This window comes from Colias philodice, chromosome 30 (genome assembly GCF_061535455.1).
Source record: "Colias philodice isolate Cphi_HAF_F1 chromosome 30, ilColPhil1 Martin Lab GWU primary, whole genome shotgun sequence".
Lineage (NCBI taxonomy): Eukaryota > Metazoa > Arthropoda > Insecta > Lepidoptera > Pieridae > Colias > Colias philodice.
The window spans coordinates 4,486,661-4,511,380 of record NC_143115.1 but is presented as its reverse complement, the minus strand read 5'-3'; the positions used below and the strand labels follow the sequence as shown (position 1 = coordinate 4,511,380).

General features: G+C 32.5%; 1 long non-coding RNA gene across 1 annotated transcript in view; it reads right to left on the bottom strand.

The window, feature by feature from the left end:
* The window catches only part of LOC149475508 (uncharacterized), a 107,148-nt gene that overhangs the window by 27,599 nt on the left and 54,829 nt on the right, over positions 1-24,720 (bottom strand). The gene's annotated exons all lie outside the window — the stretch shown is intronic.

Here is a 24,720-nt window from a genome sequence, read left to right as displayed (position 1 = left end):
GTGCGTAAAGAATCGCTATTCTAAACACGTGTATGTGTGTGAACGTTGAAATTTCGTTTACGTATTGCAATGTGTATGTGTGCGTTGAAACTTCTCTGCTACAGTGTGCTGTGTGTGTGAGTCTAGACGTGTACAGATAGGGTCGAAATGTGTTTGTGTGTATAGTTTGGAAATGCAATTTTTATAATTTAGGTAAGTATAGGTGTTTAAGTGTATATAGATTTTAGTTGTTAAAATTTAGGTGTGCTGATTAACGTTAAAACTTAAATTACTGTGATATCTTAGATAGGATTTTCAATGTTGCTCTACTATTTTAAATGGGTTTATTACAAAAAAATTAAATAAATCAAAATATCACATTTTGACACTAGAGTATTTCCATTATTGTGTAGTTTTAAAAATATTTTTTCTTTATTGTCTTCACCGATCGTCGTGGGCAATTTAAATGAATTAATTTATATTAATTATGTTATTTCATAAAAAAACCTATGCGTTACATTAAAAAAATAACCGATTTAAACCCGTCAAAAAATAAAAAATAAAACTTTTTTATTTTAAATCTAGCATTCTGTCGGCTACGTTTCATTTGCTATATTAATCACATTATACCCTTGATAAATACACCCTCGATAAAAACCCCATGTTTTGGGGTGAAAATAAACCCCTATTGCCTATTGGCTGATAAAACGCATGTATCTACCAATCCCATAATAATGGGGTGAAAGTTTTTTTTGTTATTTTTTTTCGAGGGATCTGTAAGGGATCAAAAGGGAGTGTTTATAGATATGTATGTATGAAAGAAATGTTTGTTTGAACATCAGGAAGGGATGTAGCGATTTTGATGCGATTTTGCGTATATGTAGTATATTCGACTGACCGGTTGGCTTGGTTGGCAGTGGCCCTGCCTTCCAAGCCAGAGGTCGTGGGTTCGATTCCCACCCGGGGCAAATATTTGTGTGAACATAGATGTTTGCTCTGTATCTGGGTGTAATTATCTATATAAGTATTTATTAAAAATTATATATATATGTATGTTTATCAGCCATCTGGAGTGGTTTCCATAACACAAGCGAAAGCTTAGTATGGGATCAGATCGTGCCGTGTGTGAAAATTGTCCTGAAATATTTTATTTATTTACCTATTTATTCAATGTTTGTACGTTATTAACATGAATTTCGTTTTTAATAATAGATGACCTATAAATCATAATTAAAAATTGAACTACAGTTAAAACTTAGAACCTTAGAAGTGACAGTCTCAAATAGTTTTTTTTGTACTAGAAAAAGAACATTGAGTAAGTAAGGAAGATATTCTAAAAGGCATGCTGTATGTGTGTTAAAATCATGTAAAAAATACTTAACTTTATTCATGATGTTTTTATTATTATGAAGACTAGATACGTCTAAACTAACTGACCGCCTCCTTGGTACAGTGGTTGACGCGTGAGCGTAGAACCGAGGGGTCCTGGGTTCGATTCCCGGTGGAGACGAAGAAAAAAAAATGTCTCGGTCTGGCAGTACACAAAAGGCTGATCACTTACTTGTCCCTAAATAAAATCGATCAGTGAAACAGATGATTAATGCATCTGCCTCTTACCCCACTAGGGGACATGGCCTTCACTTCACACGTCTAAACTAAAATAGTACCTATCTGAAATAATATACCTACAGTATGTTTTAAAGTACACTTATATACTTATAGAAATGATTAAAAAATATGATATGAGTAATGAGAATAAAACCAATTTTGATAATAATTCTTTCACCATTAGATTGACATTATTCCTTAGTACCTAACATAATTTGTCTTCCTTTCCTTCCTTCCAGGCTATCCCATATACTTAAATCATACTAGCTTTCCGCCCGCGGCTTCGCCCGCGTTTTGAAAGAAAAACCCTCATAGTTCCCGTTCCCGTGGGATTTCCGGGATGAAACCTATCCTATGTGATCCAAGTTACCCTCTACATGTGTGCTAAATTTCATTGTAATCGATTCAGTAGTATTTGAGTGAAAGAGTAACAAACACACACACACATCCTCACAAACTTTCGCATTTATAATATTAGTAGGATTCTATATGTAAATAAAATATATAGCAAAAACATAACACAATATTGAAATATATGTCAATACTTTTAGCTCTTTGGCCTTTGCCTAGTTTTGTGTAGTTTCGTGTGGTGCTGAATAAACATTTTTTCTTTCATATATTGAAGTCGGTAAAAAAATTAGTTCTTTTTAAAATTTTGAGTTTTAGCTTGAACCAAAAAAGGCACATAATAATATATTTTTTATAACGAACGAGAACATAATCTGTATAGAGTTATCTGTAGATATATCTGCGAGAGTCGAACCGGCGACCGGTGTCATTGCCATGTGAACTCTGGCCCGTTTCCATTGCGCTATTGCGAATTTTTTAGTATTATTTTTAGTATGTAATAAAAAAACTGAAAGAAAAGGAATAAATTTTGTTTTGGAAAAGAAATCGTTATCTGGGTTTACAAAATTTCAAAAATATAATAAATAATCCTGATAGTGGTATCCGGAAAGAAAAATCATAATAATGTGCTTATCCTGATTAATTTATGTATCTCTATACCAGGTTCCATATTATAGAATATATCCAATTAGCTTTTTTTCATAAAAAAGTATCATAGTTCATATTATTTGAGAACCATCAAATCAAAATATTTTAACCTCTGTTAGCTACCACAATCGAGAATTTCGTATAGGAAATTATTGGGCGTCTCATCAAAAAAAGCTACTCACAGAAAATTAGCTTGATAGTAATCACTTGCAAAAATGGGCGATGGATCCTAACTATCAAACATATACCTAGTATGGATGTACCCATTCATTCTTACATAATTTTATGTAAACAAGATTAATTATTAACCATTTGCTTCATTTCATAGGTATTACCTAAGCACCTAGGTATAGTAAAATAGAATTTGGGAAACATCTTTAAAATTTCTTGTAATAACCATCTTCTTTAGTTTATGGTAGCTAACGCTACTGCTAATCAGCATTGAATATTTATATGGCTATTTTATTTGAATCAAGGTCACTCAATTAACATGGAATATTTTTTGTAAATATTATTTTTTGTGCAGTATTATTTGAATGAACAAAAATAGATGATCCCACATATTTTGGGTCGGTTTATGTCGTTTAAAAAGTGTTTGGCATTGGCTATATAAATCTTCCCATCAATGAACCTACGAATTTTTTCCTCACGTCGTCACGACAATATCAACATTATCGTGTCGTATCCACCATTGGAAACGCACCGCGTATCTCGGTAGCCGACCAACCGGTTGTGCACTCCGCACACATACATACACGTGTATATGTATACACACGTGTGTGTGTATAACCGACTTTAAAGAACGGAGGTATTGTTTTTGGTTGTTAGAAGTTGTTTTGGAGCATGTTTTGGAAATAAATAATTGAGGGAAAACAAGACTTTTTAATTGGGAAGTAAGTCTTGCGTGTTCCGGGTTGATTCGGTATTAAAAGTATTGCTTAGGACAGTTTAAAATGATGTAGCCAATTTAAGTGTACTTATACATAGGTATTATTATACACACATTGTACATAATATTATGATAAACAAGTTTTATGGTTTTGGGGGTAATATTATATCTGGATCTGAAAATAAGTTCAGTAGATCCAGATAATATTACCCCCAAAACCATAAAACTTGTTTATCATAATATTATGTACAATGTGTGTATAATAATATGTATAAGTATGTATCTACACTTAAATTTCGCTCATATTCAATTTTATTATTTTTTAATGGGGCCGTATTATGACCTCTTATTTCCAATCAGTTTATTTGAATTGCCGTGATTTGAACTGACTGGCAAATTCATGATTAATATTTATGGTAGGTATAATATGAATTTGCCAGTCAGTTCAATTCACGGCGTAAACTGACTAGGAATAAGGTCATACGGCCCCAGAAAGTAAGTATGATTCGTCGTAAAATACCTAGATAAGAATTGAATTAAAAATCTAATTTCTAATAGAAGAATGATGATTTTAAAGAGCATGTTAGTTTGCTTTAGACTTGATAGTGTTTATATTAATTATTTTATTTAAAAACTAGCTTTCCGCCTGCGGCTTCGCCCGCGTTTTCAAAAAAAACCCGCATAGTTCCCGTTCCCGTGGGATTTCCGGGATAAAACCTAGCCTATGTCACTCAGAAATGATGTAGCTTTCCAACAGTGAAAGAATTTTTCAAATCTGCCAAGTAGTTTCGGAGCCTATTCAATTCATACAAACAAACAAACAAACAAAAAATCAAACCTTTCCTCTTTATAATATTTGTATAGATGTATAGATTTGCGTAGGTATCGAATGTACGACACTCACAAGTGTAAAGTAGACTTCTGAAACTAAATAGAGAGATTATTTTAATATTACGGTTTATTTATACATATTTTAAAAGGAGGTAAAACAGGCTTCGAACAAAAAAATATGTACTTACTGTATTTTATGTAACATCAAACCAATAAAAGAAGGAAAGAAAGAGTAAAAAAAATTAATTCTTTTCATTTCATAACAAATAATGGTACGACCTTGAACTCTTTCGTTGTCTCAACTTTTTTTTTCATAATAATATTTCGCGCGATTATTTAGTACAGCTATTCAACACTAGATGGCGCTGCTATAAAAAAACTAATGAAGTATTTTTTTCTTTAGAAATAATTGTATTATTTATTGTATGAAAAAAGTGTTAAAAAAAAAGTGAAAATCTCCTCAATAGGTAAGTTTTTTTAAGTTGGTCGTTTTTTATTATACTTGAAATTATAATAAAATATCGATAGGTACCTAAGTAAGTACCAACTTTATAATTTTTTAATAATATCATGGACCATGATAATATTATAACTTTCACACAAAAAAAATTTACATAGCTAAAAAGTTTGTTTTACATAAATGCAGTATTTATAAAACAGAAGGAATGATTCTTTGCATGGAGAACGAAGAGCTTTTTGTATGGAGAAAATATAGCGGCAATGTAGGTACCTATTAAATATATAGGAAACATATTTTGTAAGTTTGTAAATGGTAATCTTAGAAACAATTGAAATATTTAAAAGGAGATTTTACGCAATTAATTAATGTAAAATTTATGGGATAAAAGAGTTGATGAAAATATTTATTCATAAAATAGGTATATTCTAGGACAAAATAGGCTTTAAAATCGACTTTTAATTTATATTTCCTAATCTATCTACTAATATTATAAATGCTAAAGTTTGTGAGGATGGATGTATGTGAATGTGTATGTAAGTATGTTTGATACTCTTTCACGCAAATACTACTGTAACGATTACAATGAAATTTAGCACACATATAGAGGGTAACTTGGATTAACACATAGGATAGGTTTTATCCCGGAAATCCCACGGGAACGGGAACTATGCGGATTTTTCATTGAAAACGCGGGCGAAGTCGCGGGCGGAAAGCTAGCAATTTAATATTTTCGCTTATAACGGTACAGTTATGCTAAAATAGGTCATCAGCTTTTTACGACCTTGAGACTTAAGTCCTAACTTAGCAACGCAAAAATATTACGTTACTGGCTTCTCAGAAAATCGTTCAAGTGCGAAATTATATTAAAAACTAGCTGTTCCCCGCGGTTTCACCCGCATTGCTCCGCTCCTGTATGTTGGTCTTAGCGTGATAAAATATAGCCTATAGCCTTCGTCGATAAATGGGCAATCTAACACCGAAAGAATTTTTCAAATCGGACCAGTAGTTCAAACGAACAAACTCTTCAGCTTTATAATATTAGTATAGATATCTCTGTTCTTATATGACCTATATTTATATATCTAAGAAAGAAAAATGTTTCTTATATTATAATACATAGTATTTATTAATTTTTCAATAGTTTACTTTTAACACGCTTTTATTAGCTTCACCTGTATGTTTGTATGTAACCGGACTCCTTTAGACTCGATTATGACATTTAAACGGACAGATTTAATTCAAACTTTGTACACTTATCAAGGATCGGTGACAATACAATAATTTTAAGGATTTCTCTTTTATTAAACTCAGGTATTAAATATTTTTAATATGGTGTAATAAGCTCTACCATTAGAATCTTTGCACGTCAATAACACAAAAACGGCTGAACGGATTTCGGTAAAATTCAGCACGTAGATAATTCATAGTCTTATTAATAACCTTGACCTTGGTAATACAGGAAATTTTGTATGTATGACCCTCTTTATATTGTAACTAGATGTGTTATGTTGAATGTTAGGGCAGGTCAGGATTGGCAAGGTCACACGGAAATATATTTTTTGTTATAGTTTTGCACGCGGTTCTGCTCGTGTGAGCATTTTGCTAGTTCGATAGCGTGGTTTTACTTGAACATTTTACGGAAATATATTTTTTATTATTAGTTGTGCACGCGGTTCTGCTCGTTCGTAGAGCTTTATACTAATTTTTAGCGTGGTTTTACTTGTTGTAAATTTAGTTACCAAGTTAGAAAAAAAATATTGACGTTGGATTAGAAGTCGTGTAGGTACCTACCTACTTGAAATGTATTAAGTTTCATCACGATGGGTCTAGTAAACTTGACGTTAAACGTTCTTAACATAAAATCGTTATTTGTAGGTAAATAAATAATCCTTACTAATATTATAAATGCGAAAGTAACTCTGTCTGTCTGTCTGTTACTCAATCACGCCTAAACTACTGAACCAATTTGCATGAAATTTGGTATGGAGATATTTTGATACCCGAGAAAGGACATACCTTTTATTGCGAAATATGTACCACGGGCGAAGCCGGGGCGGACCACTAGTTTATAATAATGTTCAATTGCGTAGGTATTTATTTTTCATATAACAAGGCTCTAATCAAATACCTTTTTAGTTTCTGGATAACTACACTAGATGGCGTTGAGCAATATGTCCTAACAATTTTCCTAATATTGATTAATTGTAACTATTATTAGGACTAATTGAAGAATAATATTATATTTATAGAGCTTTTTTTCAATTATTGATATGTATGATAGTCGTAAATTGCTGTTTCAATTTTGATGAAAATAAAGGTTACATACCTAATTTTGCAAATAAAAGTATATTTCATAAATGATATTTAAATTACTATTTTAATCTATTACTATTTTAATTTTAATCTCATTAAAGGGGTGCAATATAGAAATTGAAATGATAGCTCATTATTTTTCAGTTTTGGAATAAAAAAAATCGTTTTTTGCTCTATATATATAATTATATATATTAACTGATGGTTTAATTATGCTTTTAAAATTAAGTATATAAGTATTTATTATTTCCATAACTTTTTATATTATTAACCTTTCCTTTACCTATAATACCTAAACGTGAAAGTTTGTGAGGATGTTTGTTAGTCTTTCACACAAAAACGAGTGATCTGATCTGTATGAAATTTGGTACACAGATAGATTATAGTCTAGATTAGCACATAGGTAAATAATAATAAGAGTAAAATAAATGGATACATTTAATTTGGAATGAGTAAAAGCATAGAAAGTAGTATTTGTTAAATAAAAATATGATGCTTGTTTTTTTATGAAGAAGATATCTCCTTTTCATGAATAATATCAGTCTCATATAAAAGAATAATATAAAAATATCGAAAATCGAAATTATTTGACGTAATGTAAGATGCGAAATCGCCTGATTGTTTCAGTAACTTTGCATGATGAAAATTTTAAATTAAAACTTAATTTCCATAACATTATTTGGTGTAGTTACGTCTTATAAGATGTTATTTTATGTGTATCAAACACAGAGATTTACTTCGTGCTATGAAATAATCGGCCATTTATTTTTAAAGGTAGAGTTATAATTATAACGCTAAGGAAATATTATTTTCCATACAACATTCGTTATATTACAGATTTTATTTGTAATTAAAGCAAACCTCTTTCAAATGCACATTTATATGTAGGAGTAAGAATTTTAGTACAATATTGGCGAGTAATAATCCTAAAACTACTTCTTTGAAGTCAATTCGGTCTCTTACAGAAGCAATAACCATTTACTTTGATCTCTCACATTATTACATCCTTTTACCGTCAAATAAAAAAAAGAAAAAAAATAGTATACTAACCTCTTTTGTAAAAATTGGAGGGAAATCGCAAATGTGATTACACCAAAGACAACGCATTTCTTTAAAGGCACGATTCTATTGATTTCGTCAAAATCAATACAGATTATACAGAACTCAGACTCACATGTTCAAATCCAAAAAGCACAGAGCACAGCACGGAGGTTTCGAAAAAAAAAATGTCAAATCACCAAAGAAAGTAACGCGAAGACAAGGACAGACCTAACCTCTTTAGAATTTACTTTTAAATAAACGCCGCCGGAACGAGACGGCTGCTATTTTAAGAGGTACGTCTCGAATTAGGGTTCAATGTACCGGCCTACTGACGTGGGCGATAGCTGTCTTGCTCGCGCATACGTAAGACGGCGGGGTGCGAGCGGGACGGGCGACGGTCCACTTTTTGTTCCGAACTTGAATTTCGATCAATATACTGCGACTTGTTCCGTTTTGATGGTTGTGATTTTTTTTAATTAAATTGTTTGAGTATGAACTTTTGCGGTGATATAAGTATCGTAGGTTCGTTTAATATCTTTTTTATTGAGATAGATGTCATTATTAGTATTACTGATTAGTGACTAAGCTATATAGGTCGTTAAAATATTGATCTTTATAAATTCTATTTAATATTGCGTATTTTTGAACGGACCAAGTGCAAATGTAATTTTTGAATAAATACAATTAGATGTAGAATTTTTATAATATAACGAATAAATCGCGTTTAAAATCCGTTAAAATCTTTAATTTCTAAGTTTGGATGATATTTTAATTTGGTGGTTTTCACTAGGTATGTTACATTCAAATGATAAGGCTTATTGAATATTTTATAAGAACATACATAGAATAAATAAGCTATACATTTTTAATGAGTACCTACATATTTCAGAGCCGTTCACAATGAGGTAAAATAAATTTATTATGCATTACTGTGCTTAAATAAACATCTTCGAATCCGAATAAATAGATCAATACTGCCATTCACTCGATCCTCCCGTCGCTGAGAAAGCGGTGACCTTGAAACTGCATTGAATGGGAAAAAAAGAAAAAATTGCATCGCGTGAAGCGCACTGCATACTTGCATAGACGTTTGCATACCGATGCACTCCGCTGGCCTAGCAACACTGTCTATTTATAGAAATGTATTTATAGACCGGTCAATTAATCGTCTAGACATGCTCCACTGCGATTGCGAGATAGACTATAGCTTCTGAGGGGTTACCATGCTGACTTTAAGCAGTATTAATTCCAGTGTGGACAAATAATAGCCATATATAGGTCGTCTAGCCCCATCACTTTCCTATATTCGAATTAATACAACGTATTAATTCGTAAAATAAGACGTCATGGTAAGTTAACCCCCCTGGATACTACTGTAAGCGATGTATCGATGTATGTAGTTTTAAATATTTATTACTGTATAATGGAATATGAGCTATAGCCGTGTTGGTAAGCGGTAGGTATGTGTAAAAATATAGATTTGATGATGACGTCATATGGTAAGTATGTGCCGGTTTTTTAAGATTCCGTAATGCAATTGTTTTTTTATACTTTTTTAAGCGAAACTATAATTGATACTATTTTTTTATTTATTACTATGGCAATGACAAATATTTGTTTAAGTATTAATAAGTTGTAATATTTGATTTGATATTTATCATGATTCCCCAGTCTTTGTATAGATAAATATTGTCGTATCCGTAATTTACAGTGCTAAAACATATTTTCTATCATAACTATTTTTATTTACACATAATATTAATACCTACTCAATTCATAATGATGATACTTATGCCGTACTCAAAGTATTGAATGTCGTCATAGACTTATCTTACTACGTAGAACGTTCGTTAAATTCATAGTCATCGTCATTAAAAAAATCGTTTTACAGTTCTTCAACTGCAAACGCAAACGCAATAAATACGATACAAAATTTATATCCACAACCCTACCCGTAAACTAACGAATCACCATAAATTTAAGAGCTATCATTGTACACAACAAAATATACGTTTATTTTTGTAGGAATTTCAAAATTTCAAGCTTCACTTCACATGCGATTGTGTTTGTTGCATTAACTGACCGGGAGGACCATAAAATCGCAAATGCTTACATATTTACGACCACGGCTGAAGCTGTAAAGTTGATGGCCGCGCGACTTCATTAATGACATCCGACAAATGCAAGCGTAGGTACCATTATTTTAAGTGCTGACACTGTGAATGCAATGAGTATTAATATTTTGCTTTATTAACTAACATTATTGTTAATTTATAAATTAAAAGCTCGTGCAAGTTCCATTGCGTTGACTGGGCATATAATCTTATTAAAAATATTACTTATATATGTCACTTAGATTAAATGTTAGCTTTCAGAGTTTTCGAAACCGGTTCAGTAATTGCAGATGTTATTTCTTGCTGACTTTTATAATGGTAGTATTTAATTTTTTTATTAATTGAGGATATTTAATCACGTTAATAACAATGTAAATAAATTATATAATGAATAAGTAAACGTCATATTCAATGAAGAAGTAAATTATTGTGAACTAGCGGTCCGCCCCGGCTTCACCCGTGGTACATATTTCGCAATAAAAGGTAGCCTATGTTCTTTCTCAGGGTCTAAAGATTGTCTGTGCCAAATTTCATCAAAATCAGTTGAGAGGTTTAAGCGGGAAAGCGTAACAGACAGACAGAGTTACTTTCGCATTTATAATATTAGTAGGGATTAATCAAGACTCAAAACGCATCTATAATCATTTCCATTAGATCACTGAGGAATCAATTATTTATTTTAACACTTTTATTGAACACAGAAGAAAATGAAAAATAAATAGAAGTCATACTCATACATTCAAATAATAATATAAAGATAAAAGATAAAGGCCTTATCACTTTTAATTATTTATTCAACGACCGAGGTTTAAAAATCCTATAAAATATCACGAACTTATTGTTCACTCTCTTATATATTTTAATACCTTTAAACAAAGCCAAATCTATTACAAATACGTAGCAATAATATCAATATAGTTTAATGAAAAATAATACGGATATTAAAATTACATTACTAAATAACTTCCAAACCAAATAAAATATGCCTCTACTGTATAACGCTATCCAAAAATAAAGTATCAAGACTAATTATCGAGATACGTTATTCAAGTAGGCGGTAGGCGGTACGTGCGAGCGAGACGGCAACGTGTCCGTGAACTTCGTCCGTGTAACGGTGAGGCGCCCGCGCTTGTCGACCTCAACGTTTTACAAATCGAACGTTCCTAATTTAAATCTTTGCTTTTTTTGTTATTTGCCACGTTTTTTTCGTTGTTACTTTTTCCGAAAACGTCAATGTGTGTGTGGGGCTATGTGTATGTGAAAGTAACTGTTAATTAATAAACGTAGTTAAACAGCTAAAAATCCACTTTTATAAGATAAACTCATGAAATTATTGTATTGTCACCGATCCTTGATAAGTGTACAAAGTTCGAATTAAATATGTCCGTTTAAAGTGGGTTGAAAATTTGAAATCAAGTCTAAAAGAGTCGGTTGCATACAAACATACAGGTGAAGCGTGTTAAAAAGTACATGACCTTTCTAATTGTCTTATTATATTTTGGAAATTGGAATATAAATTATATAACCTGAATTAATTTGTAACCAACTTCTATAAAAGGCAATTCTTAAAATGTTATTTGCGATGAAATTATCTTCTTCTTATATATAAAAATGAATCGCTAAATGTGTTGGTAAGCGCATAACTCGAGAACGGCTGAACCGATTTCGATAATTCTTTTTTTATTATATTCCTTGAAGTACGAGGATGGTTTTTATGTAGAGAAAACATAAATATGTACCACGGGCGAAGCCGGGGCGGACCGCTAGTTTGTAATAAAAAAATACAGTTCGTTAAAGTTGTCTTTATTCTACAGTTATTAAATATTAATTTCTTATTGTAATGATTTTAACAAATATTATTAAGGTCAGGACAACTCTTTTTATTTTGGATAGGTAACTTATCTACAAATAATAAAAATAAATAAGACATAGATGAGACGAAACGCACTTAATTAGGCTTTTTGTAGATAATAAAAATTTTATTCATTGTAATAAACAAAGTTAGATCATAAAAATGTTTATTTTATTTAATAAATCACGAATTAATTCAATACCTACTTAATCAAAGAGTAATACTTTGTAATTAACAAAGAATTGACAACTTTTAATAAAGCATTTTTGAATAAGAGAGCATGTTTGGATTTATTTCTTACTAGCTTTCCGCCTGCGGCTTCGCCCGCGTTTTGAAAGAAAAACCCACATAGTTCCCTTTCCCGTGGGATTTTCGGGATGAAACCTATCCTATGTGTTAATCCAAGTTACCCTCTATATGTGTGCTAAATTTCATTGTAATCGGTTCAGTAGTATTTGCGTGAAAGAGTAACAAACACACACACACACACACACATCCTCACAAAGTTTCACATTTATAATATTAGTAGGACATATCTAACTAAGCATTAATTATTGAATATTTTTATTGTTATTATTCGTCCAAAAAATATATTTAGGACATTACTTATTTATAGCCAAATATGATAACAATAGCTTTATAATATTAGTATACATTTCTTCACCCCCTTTCACCTTCCACAGATATAAAAAAAAACTTATTGTAACCGGTATGACCGCCTCCTCGGTACAGTGGTTGACGCGTGAGCGTAGAACCGAGGGGTCCTGGGTTCGATTCCCGGTGGAGACGAAAAAAAAAATGTCTCGGTCTGGCAGGACACAGAAGGCTGATCACCTACTTGTCCCTAAAGAAAAATCGATCAGTGAAACAGATATATGAATAATGCATCTGCCCCTTACCCCACTACGGGGACACGGGACTTCACTTTAACCGGTATGTGTTAACCAAACAGTTCGACGCCATGTGACATCTGCCCGCACTTGGCCAGCGTGGTGGATCGTGGACAACTCTCACAAGCCTGTGTCCCAAAGTGAAATAATAATATGTAGTTTAAAAAAACTAAAAAACACGCTTTTTATAGAAAACCGAACTAAAAAATAGAAAATTTTATCAAATTAGTGTATTGTCATCGGTCCTCAATAAATCTACAAAGTTTGAACGAAATCTGGCCGTTTAAAGTGGGTCAAAATCGCGCCCAAAGAAGTCGGTTACAAACATACAAACATACAGGTGAAGCTAATATAAAGCGTGTAAAAAAATATGAAAATCTCTCTAATTCTTTGACAACAAGAAGATGAGTTGGTATTTGTATCATATAATACTTCATTATAATATGTCTAAAAATAAATACTAAAAACGTTTGAGCATCAGAATTTTCAAGGGCTTTTTTGAGGGAATAAAATAGAGACTACACAACTACAGACTATACAATTATACATGTTAGAATTTTGTAAAAGAACTTTGAGAAAACATTCCAATATTTTTGAAAACACGAAATATTTTTATTCACTGTTAGTTCAAACGTTGTACTGTCTTCGACTCGTAACTGAAAAGTTATATGTACCAAACTTTTAATAGGCCTCGTTTGCATGAAGAAAAAAGTATGTAGGTCAATATTTGCATATTTTAATAATCCTAGAGCATATTTTTAAAGTGAAACTTTTATTACATCGTCTCAAACTGTTTGGTCTGTGTAGCGCATGTCGCGTGTATCGCGGCTGCCGAGTAGGTATACCTACTCGGCAGCCGACCGTCACGCGACATGCGCTACACAAAGCAGTGTTCGGAACCGTTCGAACAGTTTCACTTTTACCGTGGTTTCATAAAACCACACAACATTTTTTTGTATGTTTATCTACCTTAATCTCTTTGTATACCGACTTAGACAAAATATATGATACATTAAAATGTTAAATAGTAAATACAAAGCTTGCCTAGTTTTATTGGTCAGTGGTCACATGAAATCTTGTCTTCCATTAGACATTATAAATTTGATTGTACTGCATTGTAAAATAAGTCTTTGTATTGTTATTTCTTTTCTCATTATTTAATTTCTTGTTGTGTATATTCGGTAGGCTTAAGAATAGATCGTAAACTATTTTTATACCCTGTGATAAGGGAGTCCTAGCCAACCAACTTTTGCAGAATCAGCTAGGAGATATATTAAATCTAAATTGGTTAACCATTAAGGTATTAATAAGCCTGATTATTATTTATAAGCAACCACACTTAGAATAATGAATAATGAACCCTAAAATGTATCTATCGCATTATTAGTATGAAAAAGATTGACGTAAAATGGTTTACTGTGAAACTGTATGAAATAAAAATATGACTAAGTCTTCATAAGAAATCAATTTCAGGCATGCGGATTCAATCAGTAGGTAAGTACTCTAATCAAAAGTAAATTATTCAAGGTCAAATATTTCTATCTATCCATACTAATATTATAAATGCGAAAGTAACTCTGTCTGTCTGTCTGTTACTCAATCACGCCTAAACTACTGAATCAATTTGCATGAAATTTGGTATGGAGATATTTTGATACCCGAGAAAGGACATAGGCTACCTTTTATTGCGAAATATGTACCACGGGCGAAGCCGGGGCGGACCACTAGTACTTAATATGTTAATAAAGAAATTAAGCTTACAAGATTTACTTATGTCACATACCTACACCTTCGTCCAACGACGTCATAACCTTCGTCCTTCAAACTAAACTATTAAAAATAGGACTTTCTTACATTCATCTTCAGTCCCATTTTAAAAACACATTTTTTGTATTATTTAGACGTTTACCACCTACTCAAAATTTAACTTGCCATAAATGGATGATTTTGTCGTCACAACAATATCCACGACAGACATAATTTGCGTAATTAAACCTAATTAAGACTCACTAATTGCAAAATTGGCCTTTCACAGAAAGAAAGTGCAATATCAACAAATTAAATATAACCTTGGATACAAGTATAGGTTATTAGCAAATATCCGTAGCACAAGCGGTTTCTGCACACGTCGGATGTGAACCGTGGGACTTCCTGGCACCATTCCGGTAACCACTGAGTCACGGGTGTGCACCACAAACCACAATATATATAAGTTATGTAAGGGTATAGGTAAGGGTTGAAGTTTTATGTAATAATGTTTTACGTATATTGATGATTTTTTCGTTGTGTTTTTTTTTGTTTATAGTGTTTTTGTTAATGTGTGGTTTTATAAAGTATGGAGTTTTTGTGTGTTAGTAGATATGTGGAAATTGAAGTGTCTGTGTGTTTAGAAATGCATATGTAAATAAAATAAAATAAATAAATAATAAAATAATATTTATTTGCTTAAAACATGGTACATAGAGATGTCAAAATATTTCGATTGTTCATCATGTTTTGCTTAGTCTAAAGCATGCAAATACTGTCTCAATTTAAATTAAATACAATATTGAAATAAAATTACTTTACAATTAATTGACAAATAACATTCCACTATAATTACATTTTAAGGCTATGTGATACAGTTAACTTTATTTATACGATCGATTATAGTGCAATCACAATTTAGGACCAATTTTTCAACCCTTACTTAAATCTTCTCCATCCATTGAAATATTACAAATGTCATTTCCAAAATACAACATCACGAATAATTAGAAAGCATATTTGAAATGGTTGTTAATACTATCGTAACATGTTTAACTCAAGATTGAAAAGTTAGTTCTTACTTGAGTAAATGTTATGTCATTTAACACAGAAGGAGCTAATCGTTAACTTACTATGAAATAAAATCAATTAATGGGTTTTAAAATAACATTTTCTTTCTGTACATGTATTGTCTGTTCGTTTAATCCATCAGTCCTCGGAATCACAGACACAATAGAAAATCTATTGTGTCGCGCCCCGATCGGGCCTTACGGTGGTCAATGGGTTAAGTAAATATTGGCATATCACAGCATGCTTATCTACATATATGAACTGTTATTACGTAACTACAATTTAGACAAAACCATGTTATTTAATATAACTTGAGCTACTGGTCATAAAACCGAGCAGAGATGGGTAAGTTCATATTAAATGATGATGGAGTACTAACTAAATCTATAAAACAGGATCTAAATAAGTGGTATAATTATAAATCTTTATGAGCAATGTCAAAATCTTCCCTTAATCTTAATATACCTACCTATGTTACTTGAAGCAAACATTCATGTACTCACCATATCATCGAACACCATATTGTAGTAATCTGTAACAAATAATTATTATATTATTTAATGCCTTCGTGAATCAAGGTTTATCAATTTCTATTTATAATAATGAATAACTAACATATCTTATTTACACGATTGTTGGATATCAAAAACGGCTGATAAAATCTGGATAAAACATAGCAAATAAAAAAGAGCACACGTATCAGAAGTGAAACTTGTAGTTGTTGTGTTGTCTTGTTGTTCTGGTATACTTCAATTTAAACAACGTTTATAAAAAAAATGAACGTGTGTGCCGAGGAAACGTGCCAGAAGTGAAACTTTTTTGGCAAAATTCAAAAAAAACAAATCGTCACCTTACTCCATGACGTGACGGTATTGCCATGAAGCGAATTTGAAATTTTACTCCCAACGCGCCTAAAGTTCAACTATCCTATTTAATTCGTAATGAACAAGTCGTAAGAAAAGAAAATAAATTTTAAAAATGTTGACGAAACGTATTTAAATTCCTAACATTTTCTCTCTACATTGCACTAACCACTATGGTCGTAGGAAAAGTACAAATAGAAATTCTTGGAAGAAATTTAGTATTTCAAAGTAAGAATTTAGTTAAATTGATGTGGGTTAATCACATTCTAGTGTAAGAACACTCTAACACTAGTGATAAGGAGCAAGATGATGATTTCAACGGTTACGTTAAGAGGTTGTTTCTTAACATACATTTATAATTAAATTGTCACCTGAATTGTGACGTCACTATGGTAATAAATTTAAGTCATTCAGTGTAGGCCTGTGCTATTTGCTAAAATAGATTTGATTTGTTTAAATTTACAGAAACGCAACAATTACAGATAGAAACAGACGATTTAATACATTTTCAATCCAAATACAGCACGTCTCCAAAACAAAATCGACCCAATCTTTCCCTATATACATATATGCAAACAGACAAACCACGTCTATACTATATTGTATCGAATCAAATCCCGCCTCAAGCAAAAAATAGACCATCGTGCATCCCACTCTAACACATGCATCTGTCCCTTTCCTAATGACCTAGCATTTGATACTTTTTGTGTTAGGGTGAAATACTTTTTTTTATATTTTTTATGCTTTTTATGGTTTTCTTTCATATGGGGTGACGGTACATGAAACGTTTTGTTGCGTACGACATGTTTCGATACAATTCAGGGAAATGGCAAATGAAATTCGGGGAAATTAATTGAAATTGGAGACGGGGATTAGAAATTTTTTGTATTAAATTGTTATTAGAATTGTAAATACCCAAATAGCTGTGATATTGATACAATCATAACAAATGTAGCTTTGGAAAGGAGGCTATCTAATACATATTATAAAGGCGAAAGTTTGTAAGGATGTATGGATGTATGGATGTATGGATGTTTGTTACTCTTTCACGTAAAACCTACTGAACCGATTACAATGAAATTTAGCACACATATAGAGGGTAACTTGGATTAACACATAGGATAGGTTTTATCCCGGAAATCCTACGGGAACGGGAACTATGCGGGTTTTCCTTTGAAAACGCGGGCGAAGCCGCGGGCGGAAATCTAGTATTTTTAAAAGTCAGAAAGAAGTATAGCAGTGTTAAAAAAACCAGAATGAAAAAATACATCACAATTATTCTCAAGGAAAGAAAGGTAATATTACACAGAAGTGACAAATATTCGTTATTTACAAAACGATTCTAATAAGAAAAAGAAATATTGTAAACACAATATTAAATGAATCGAAATCGTCAAAGTAGCAACATCGTCCTATTATTAAATATACCTACCCAAAATTATGTCAAATGAGTGAAAACCTACACTACAAACTGAAAAACAGAAAACTAAATAAATAAATACTTCAGGACAATTTCACACACGGCACGATCTGATCCCATACTAAGCTTTCGCTTGTGTTATGGAAACCATATGGCTGATAAACATACATATATAATTTTAAATAAATACTTATATTGATAATTAACACCCAGACACAGAGCAAACACCTATGTTCATCACACAAATATTTTCCCCGGGTGGGAATCGAACCCACGACCTCTGACTTGGAAGGTAGGTCCACTACCAACCAAGCCAACCGGTTAGTCACTGCATCAAAATACTCAAATAGGTAAAAAGTACAAATATAAATCCTGCAATATCAACATCAACCTAATTCTCAGAATCGATCTACACCTAGAAAGTAGAAAATCACCTCAAATCGAACCCGGGACAATACCTCCAAGACCGTTGTATTGACAGCGCTATGGCAGTCTACGCAGGCGTGTGACGTCACAGTCTAGACTCGTCTCTAGGATCGATTACTAGCAACTTCACGGTTCAGATTTGGGTGATTTCTAGAACAATCTCGAGATAGACTACCTATAGGTACTGTGTTTTGTTCAGGATAGTACTGTTTGTCTAATAAATGTAAATAAATAAAAATAATAAAAATTTAAAAATGATTTGTAGACATTTGAAAAAATATTTTGTTCAAATATTTTTTACGATTAGGTATAATACTAATATTAATTTTTACGATTAGGTATAATAATATTTGATTGTTATCTTATACCTATAGGTACAGTGTGGAAATTTTATGGGCCCTGGAGGGAAAGTAGGTACCTACTTGAAATAGGTACTGGAGATAACAAATTTTGCTGAAAGGAAACATTCCTTTATTTTTAAAAAGAAATAGAACTATATTCAAAGATTTTCGAAAATTCACTTGCTTCGACCGGAAATCGAACTAACCAAAAAAAAAAAATCGTTATTTCATTCTTCAAATCGTCTAATCCGACTCGAACTTGACCAATTTTTATGTTACCTCACTCCGATTTTCCTAAGAGTGTAGCTAATTATTATAATTTAATACACATAGCAATGACGTTGTATGACGTCACATGATTAGTAACTTGTCGAGGTCATGTTTGAATCATTCTTTATAATGCTATTTTTAATCTTTGGCACAAGCTAGTTTAAAAATTAAAAAAAACGTGTCAGAAGTGAAACTTTAAGCAAGATTCAATGATACCAAAATCATCGCCTTACATGATGTGACGGTATTGCCATGACGAGACCTTGAAATTTTACTCTCAACGCACCTAAAGATGATTCACTTCAACAATTACTATCAACATTCAACTCCAAGCCAAAGCTTCTAAGAGTAATTAGGCCATAATCCACCACGCTGGCCAAGTGCATCTTGGTAGACGTCACAAGTCAGCAAAAAATTTGGTCCTTCGATGTGCTATTCTCTTTCTATATCAAATTGGGAAATGGTGGATACTATATCGATATCAAGATGGAATTTAATTTCTAAGTTCTAGTAACTTAATTGACGAACTCAATTCTTCAAAACAGATAACACTTGTGAGAAAAAACTTGAAGATAGAGACGCATTATGCACCTATTATGTATCTCTGTCTGACAGTTAGACCTCATTCACACGAGAGCTTTTTTAACGTCCGTTAAAAAAGCGTCCAAATAGAACAAATGCATTCCCAAGTATATGTTCACACGTCAGCGCTTTTAAAGCGCGACGCTTTTTTATCGCGCAGTGTTCTATTTTCAACGCTCGGCGTTGGGCGTTAAATAAAATAGACCATAGGAAACTTCTTAGACCTCATTCGCACGAGAGTTAAAAAAGCGTTGCGTTAAAACCCGGCGTTGGCGCTTTTTAAACGTTCTCTCTGTGGTTGTTCATACTAACGCTTTAAAATCACTCATGTCTCGTCTCTGGCTTCAGTAAGACGTGGAAATGGTTTCTGCTAAAATAATTACGTAATGTCAGTTGCGTAATATCTTTATGATATTTATATTATTATATTTGCTTAGAATTCCTCGGAAAGTTTGTTCTTAATAAACCACTTGTAGGTACCTACTTAGGTATTTGTTCAAACTCGTCATCGATAAACATGTTACTTAAAGGAATATGATAAAAATACCTACTGTTTTAATTTTTATATGTTAGGTATATTTGAAAGAAAGAAAGAAAGAAAGATTGGCACTAGCGATTTGTGTTATTAAAAGACGAAAAAGAAAACAAAAGGCATTCTGGGTACATCCTCTGAATGAACAGAGATACTTAAAAGGGCAGTTTGTGACACTGTACGAAGAGTTAAGGCAATACCCCGGAATTTTTTTAATTATTTTCAAATGTCTATAACGATTTTGAATACAGGAACGGACGAGACTCCACATCTATAATTAATAGTTCGGGATCAACAATCCACGACATCGTATCGATTTTCTGATGATTATAAGCACAACAAACACGTGCTACCGCTGAGCGAGCGTGCGGCATACTGAACGCAGCGCCGGCGCTTTTTTAGCGCTCGTCTGAATAATAGTAAGAAGTTTCCTATGGTCTATTTTATTTAACGCCCAACGCCGAGCGTTGAAAATAGAACACTGCGCGATAAAAAAGCGTCGCGCTTTAAAAGCGCTGACGTGTGAACATATACTTGGGAATGCATTTGTTCTATTTGGACGCTTTTTTAACGGACGTTAAAAAAGCTCTCGTGTGAATGAGGTCTTACTATTATTCAGACGAGCGCTAAAAAAGCGCCGGCGCTGCGTTCAGTATGCCGCACGCTCGCTCAGCGGTAGCACGTGTTTGTTGTGCTTATAATAATCAGAAAATCGATACGATGCCGTGGATTGTTGATCCCGAACTATTAATTATAGATGTGGAGTCTCGTCCGTTCCTGTATTCAAAATCGTTATAGACATTTGAAAATAATTAAAAAAATTCCGGGGTATTGCCTTAACTCTTCGTACAGTGTCACAAACTGCCCTTTTAAGTATCTCTGTTCATTCAGAGGATGTACCCAGAATGCCTTTTGTTTTCTTTTTCGTCTTTTAATAACACAAATCGCTAGTGCCAATCTTTCTTTCTTTCTTTCTTTCAAATATACCTAACATATAAAAATTAAAACAGTAGGTATTTTTATCATATTCCTTTAAGTAACATGTTTATCGATGACGAGTTTGAACAAATACCTAAGTAGGTACCTACAAGTAGTTTATTAAGAACAAACTTTCCGAGGAATTCTAAGCAAATATAATAATATAAATATCATAAAGATATTACGCAACTGACATTACGTAATTATTTTAGCAGAAACCATTTCCACGTCTTACTGAAGCCAGAGACGAGACATGAGTGATTTTAAAGCGTTAGTATGAACAACCACAGAGAGAACGTTTAAAAAGCGCCAACGCCGGGTTTTAACGCAACGCTTTTTTAACTCTCGTGTGAATGAGGTCTAAGTATGTAGTTTGAAAATATTGTGTTCGAAGTTTATGTACCTCTTAATGATGGTTGTAATAACCATTAGATTTTTATAAATTTCTTATTCACTATAAATTAAAATTCTCCTGTTCCTTATTTATGTTTGGGTAATATGAAATTAAGTAGGTATCTGTCATTTCATTTTTCTTGCTACAAAAGTTTTACGACAAGTTTATCTATTATAAAAAACTGTGCATATACTTTGTTTATTATCACTTTTCAATACACATACAACCCAAGGTCAAATTAAAACATTCGATAGCAATCCTTTAAATCAATACAAAAAAATTTCCCATATTAAAACGTTCACACGTCCGCTCGCCTCGGCATCCAAACGCGCAAAGGGCCACGCTGCACGCATCACACACACAAAGGGCGGGAAGCGCGCGCGCACCTGATTGGCCAATTCAAACAACGCATCTTGCATTCTATGTCAAACTAATAGAACATTTCTATTGGTCTATATTTTTAAAACGTTTTTTTTTTAATGCAGTTGACCCGTTGGTCGTTTTCGGCCGGTGTTACTATTTTTTGTTTCCGAATAGATAGATGCGTATGGTTCTTATACATTTTTATGGTCTATGCCCAAGGTTTTATTGGCTATGAATTTGTGTTTTGTAAATGGACCTTTTGGTTTATATATGGGTGAATAGGTATCATTTTTAATGTTTGGGCGAGTGTATATATGGGTTATGTTTCTGTATGGTAGAGCTTTATTTATTAGATAGAAACGGATAGTTTTAGATGTAGGTAAATACTTACGTCTTGGTTTTCGGTAGTGTTTTGTATTGTTGGATACCTAAATAATTTGTTTCTTAGTTTATGGAAATTGTGAAAATTCATAAAATGTATTGTTTTAACTCTCTGCATGTTTTTTTCTATATCGTATCTAATTTTCATTAAATGAAAATGATCACTAGTTTTGAATATTTTAATTGTAATTATGACCTGTTTGAAATATAATGGTTTATAAATATTTTGTCTTTAATTTATGTTGCAAACTTTGGTTGCAAATTGGTTGCAAAGAAACAATCGATTTACGTATTCTTTGCAAAGATAAGGGGTTGCAAAATTACATCGATTTACGTATTCTTTGCAAAGATAAGCGGTTGATAAAGTAACTTTTTGTGTGTAGGCGAGCAAAGTCGTGGGCCAGAGCTAAATATAGAAGAAATATTACATTTTTATATAATTGTCTGAGACTACACCTACACCAGATTTTAAAGGAAAATATTTCTTTGTTGATGAAGGTGTGAGATGCTTTTATATAAAGAAATAGAGCAATAAAAAAAAAACGTTAATACTGTCAGTACGTACGTACCTATTCACATTAATCGAATTAATCGAAAAATCTAATAAGTAGGTACCTACCTAAACTAGCTATCTATATCTATAGAGAACTTGTGTCTAATGGCCGGGCTACACGAAGCTAGTTTTTCAAACTCAAACTCAAACATTTATTTATTCAATTAGACTTCTTTTAGAAGCACTTTCGAATCGTCATTACATATTTTTAACAATTACCACCGATTCGGAAAGCAGTATCTATCGAGAAGAACCGGCAAGAAACTCCATAGTTGCTCTTTTAAAACCATGTCAATATTACAATTTAATTTCAAGTTAGGATAGCAAGCTAGTGTCAATAAGCTAGCAAGCTCACTTCAGCCCCCCTAGTCAAGTGGCTTTCTGTTAGCGTAGCGTTGTATGAGATTGACGTAGGCTGTAGATAAACGTATCTACAGCTTACGTCAATCTCATACATTCGTAGTCTATTCTATTGAACGCTACGCTAACAGAAAGCCACTTGACTAGGGGGGCTGGCTTCGTGTAGACTTCGTGTAGACTTTCGATAGCAAGCGTACAAGTTAGAAGCTTGGTATCGTAGCTTAAAAACTAGCCTCGTGTATCCCGGGCATTATGCAAGCAATATTAGAAAAATGTCGCATTGTAAACTGTTTATTCATTCTTAATTCGATTTATGGAATACCTAGGTACCTACCTACATATTTTTTTGTAAAAATTTGTTTAGCCGAGTTGAGCACATTTTGGTAGCAAAATAAAGGTAAGTATTTTATACAAAACTAGCTTACCACCCGCCCGCTTTGTCTAAAACCTAATAAATTATATACTAAAACCTTCCTCTTGAATCACTCTATCTATTAAAAAAAACCGCATCAAAATCCGTTGCGTAGTTTTAAAGATTTAAGCATACAAAGGGACATAGGGACAGAGAAAGCGACTTTGTTTTATACTATCCCATCAAAAACATCCTGTAAAAAACCCAAGTCTCGCAGCTCAGTCTTTCTACCGTCAAAAGTTGTGAGATCCATGTAATACCAAGTCGGTTAATCTATTTAGTGTCTACTTGAAGGACCTTCTGTCTTATTACAAGCGCGGATCCAGGGGGGGGGTCACGGGGTCATGACCCCCCCCTGGGCTAGGTGATAGGTCCACGACCTAAGTGGAACACTAATTTAATATTAAATTTTTTAAATTAACAAATTAATACTGTTCAATATGATGTTTTTATTGAATTTTGAGACATAAAATTAATATAGAACAATGAAATCAATTACAAACGGTAACGGAAGAGAATATAACAAAAATTATAGAAAAAGTTTATTAGGGTCGACCTGTGGTCGTAATTTAAGGACAAATAACAGGTTTTTCGATTAAAAAAAAAACTATAACTGCGGAATAAAGTGTAATGGTAAAGTTGTATGTAATTAATTTTTTTTCTACAACTTTTGCTGCAAAACCTCAAATATCGAAATATCCCAGTTCGTGGATAAGACATAAAATAGCAAACTTTTTTTTAAATGAACAATAGAAAATACAGTTAAATTACAACAAAAAATCGGCCAAGTTCGCGTCGGACTCGCGCACCGAGGACTCGGAGCAAACATATTTTTTCATTATGTTGGAAAAAAAGATTTTTCTCTTTATCTGTGCTTGTAAGTGCTTAAGTCGTTGCTTTTAACCAAATTTCAAGACTGTGTTCACGGGAAGTACCTTGTAGGTTTTGATTGATGATTCCCTTGCAAGTAGTTGCGAATTACAGAATATGCGGCTCTAATTGCTTTTTCTTCAGATTGCGTTGACATAGAATTTGAATTAAATAACAAATTTAAG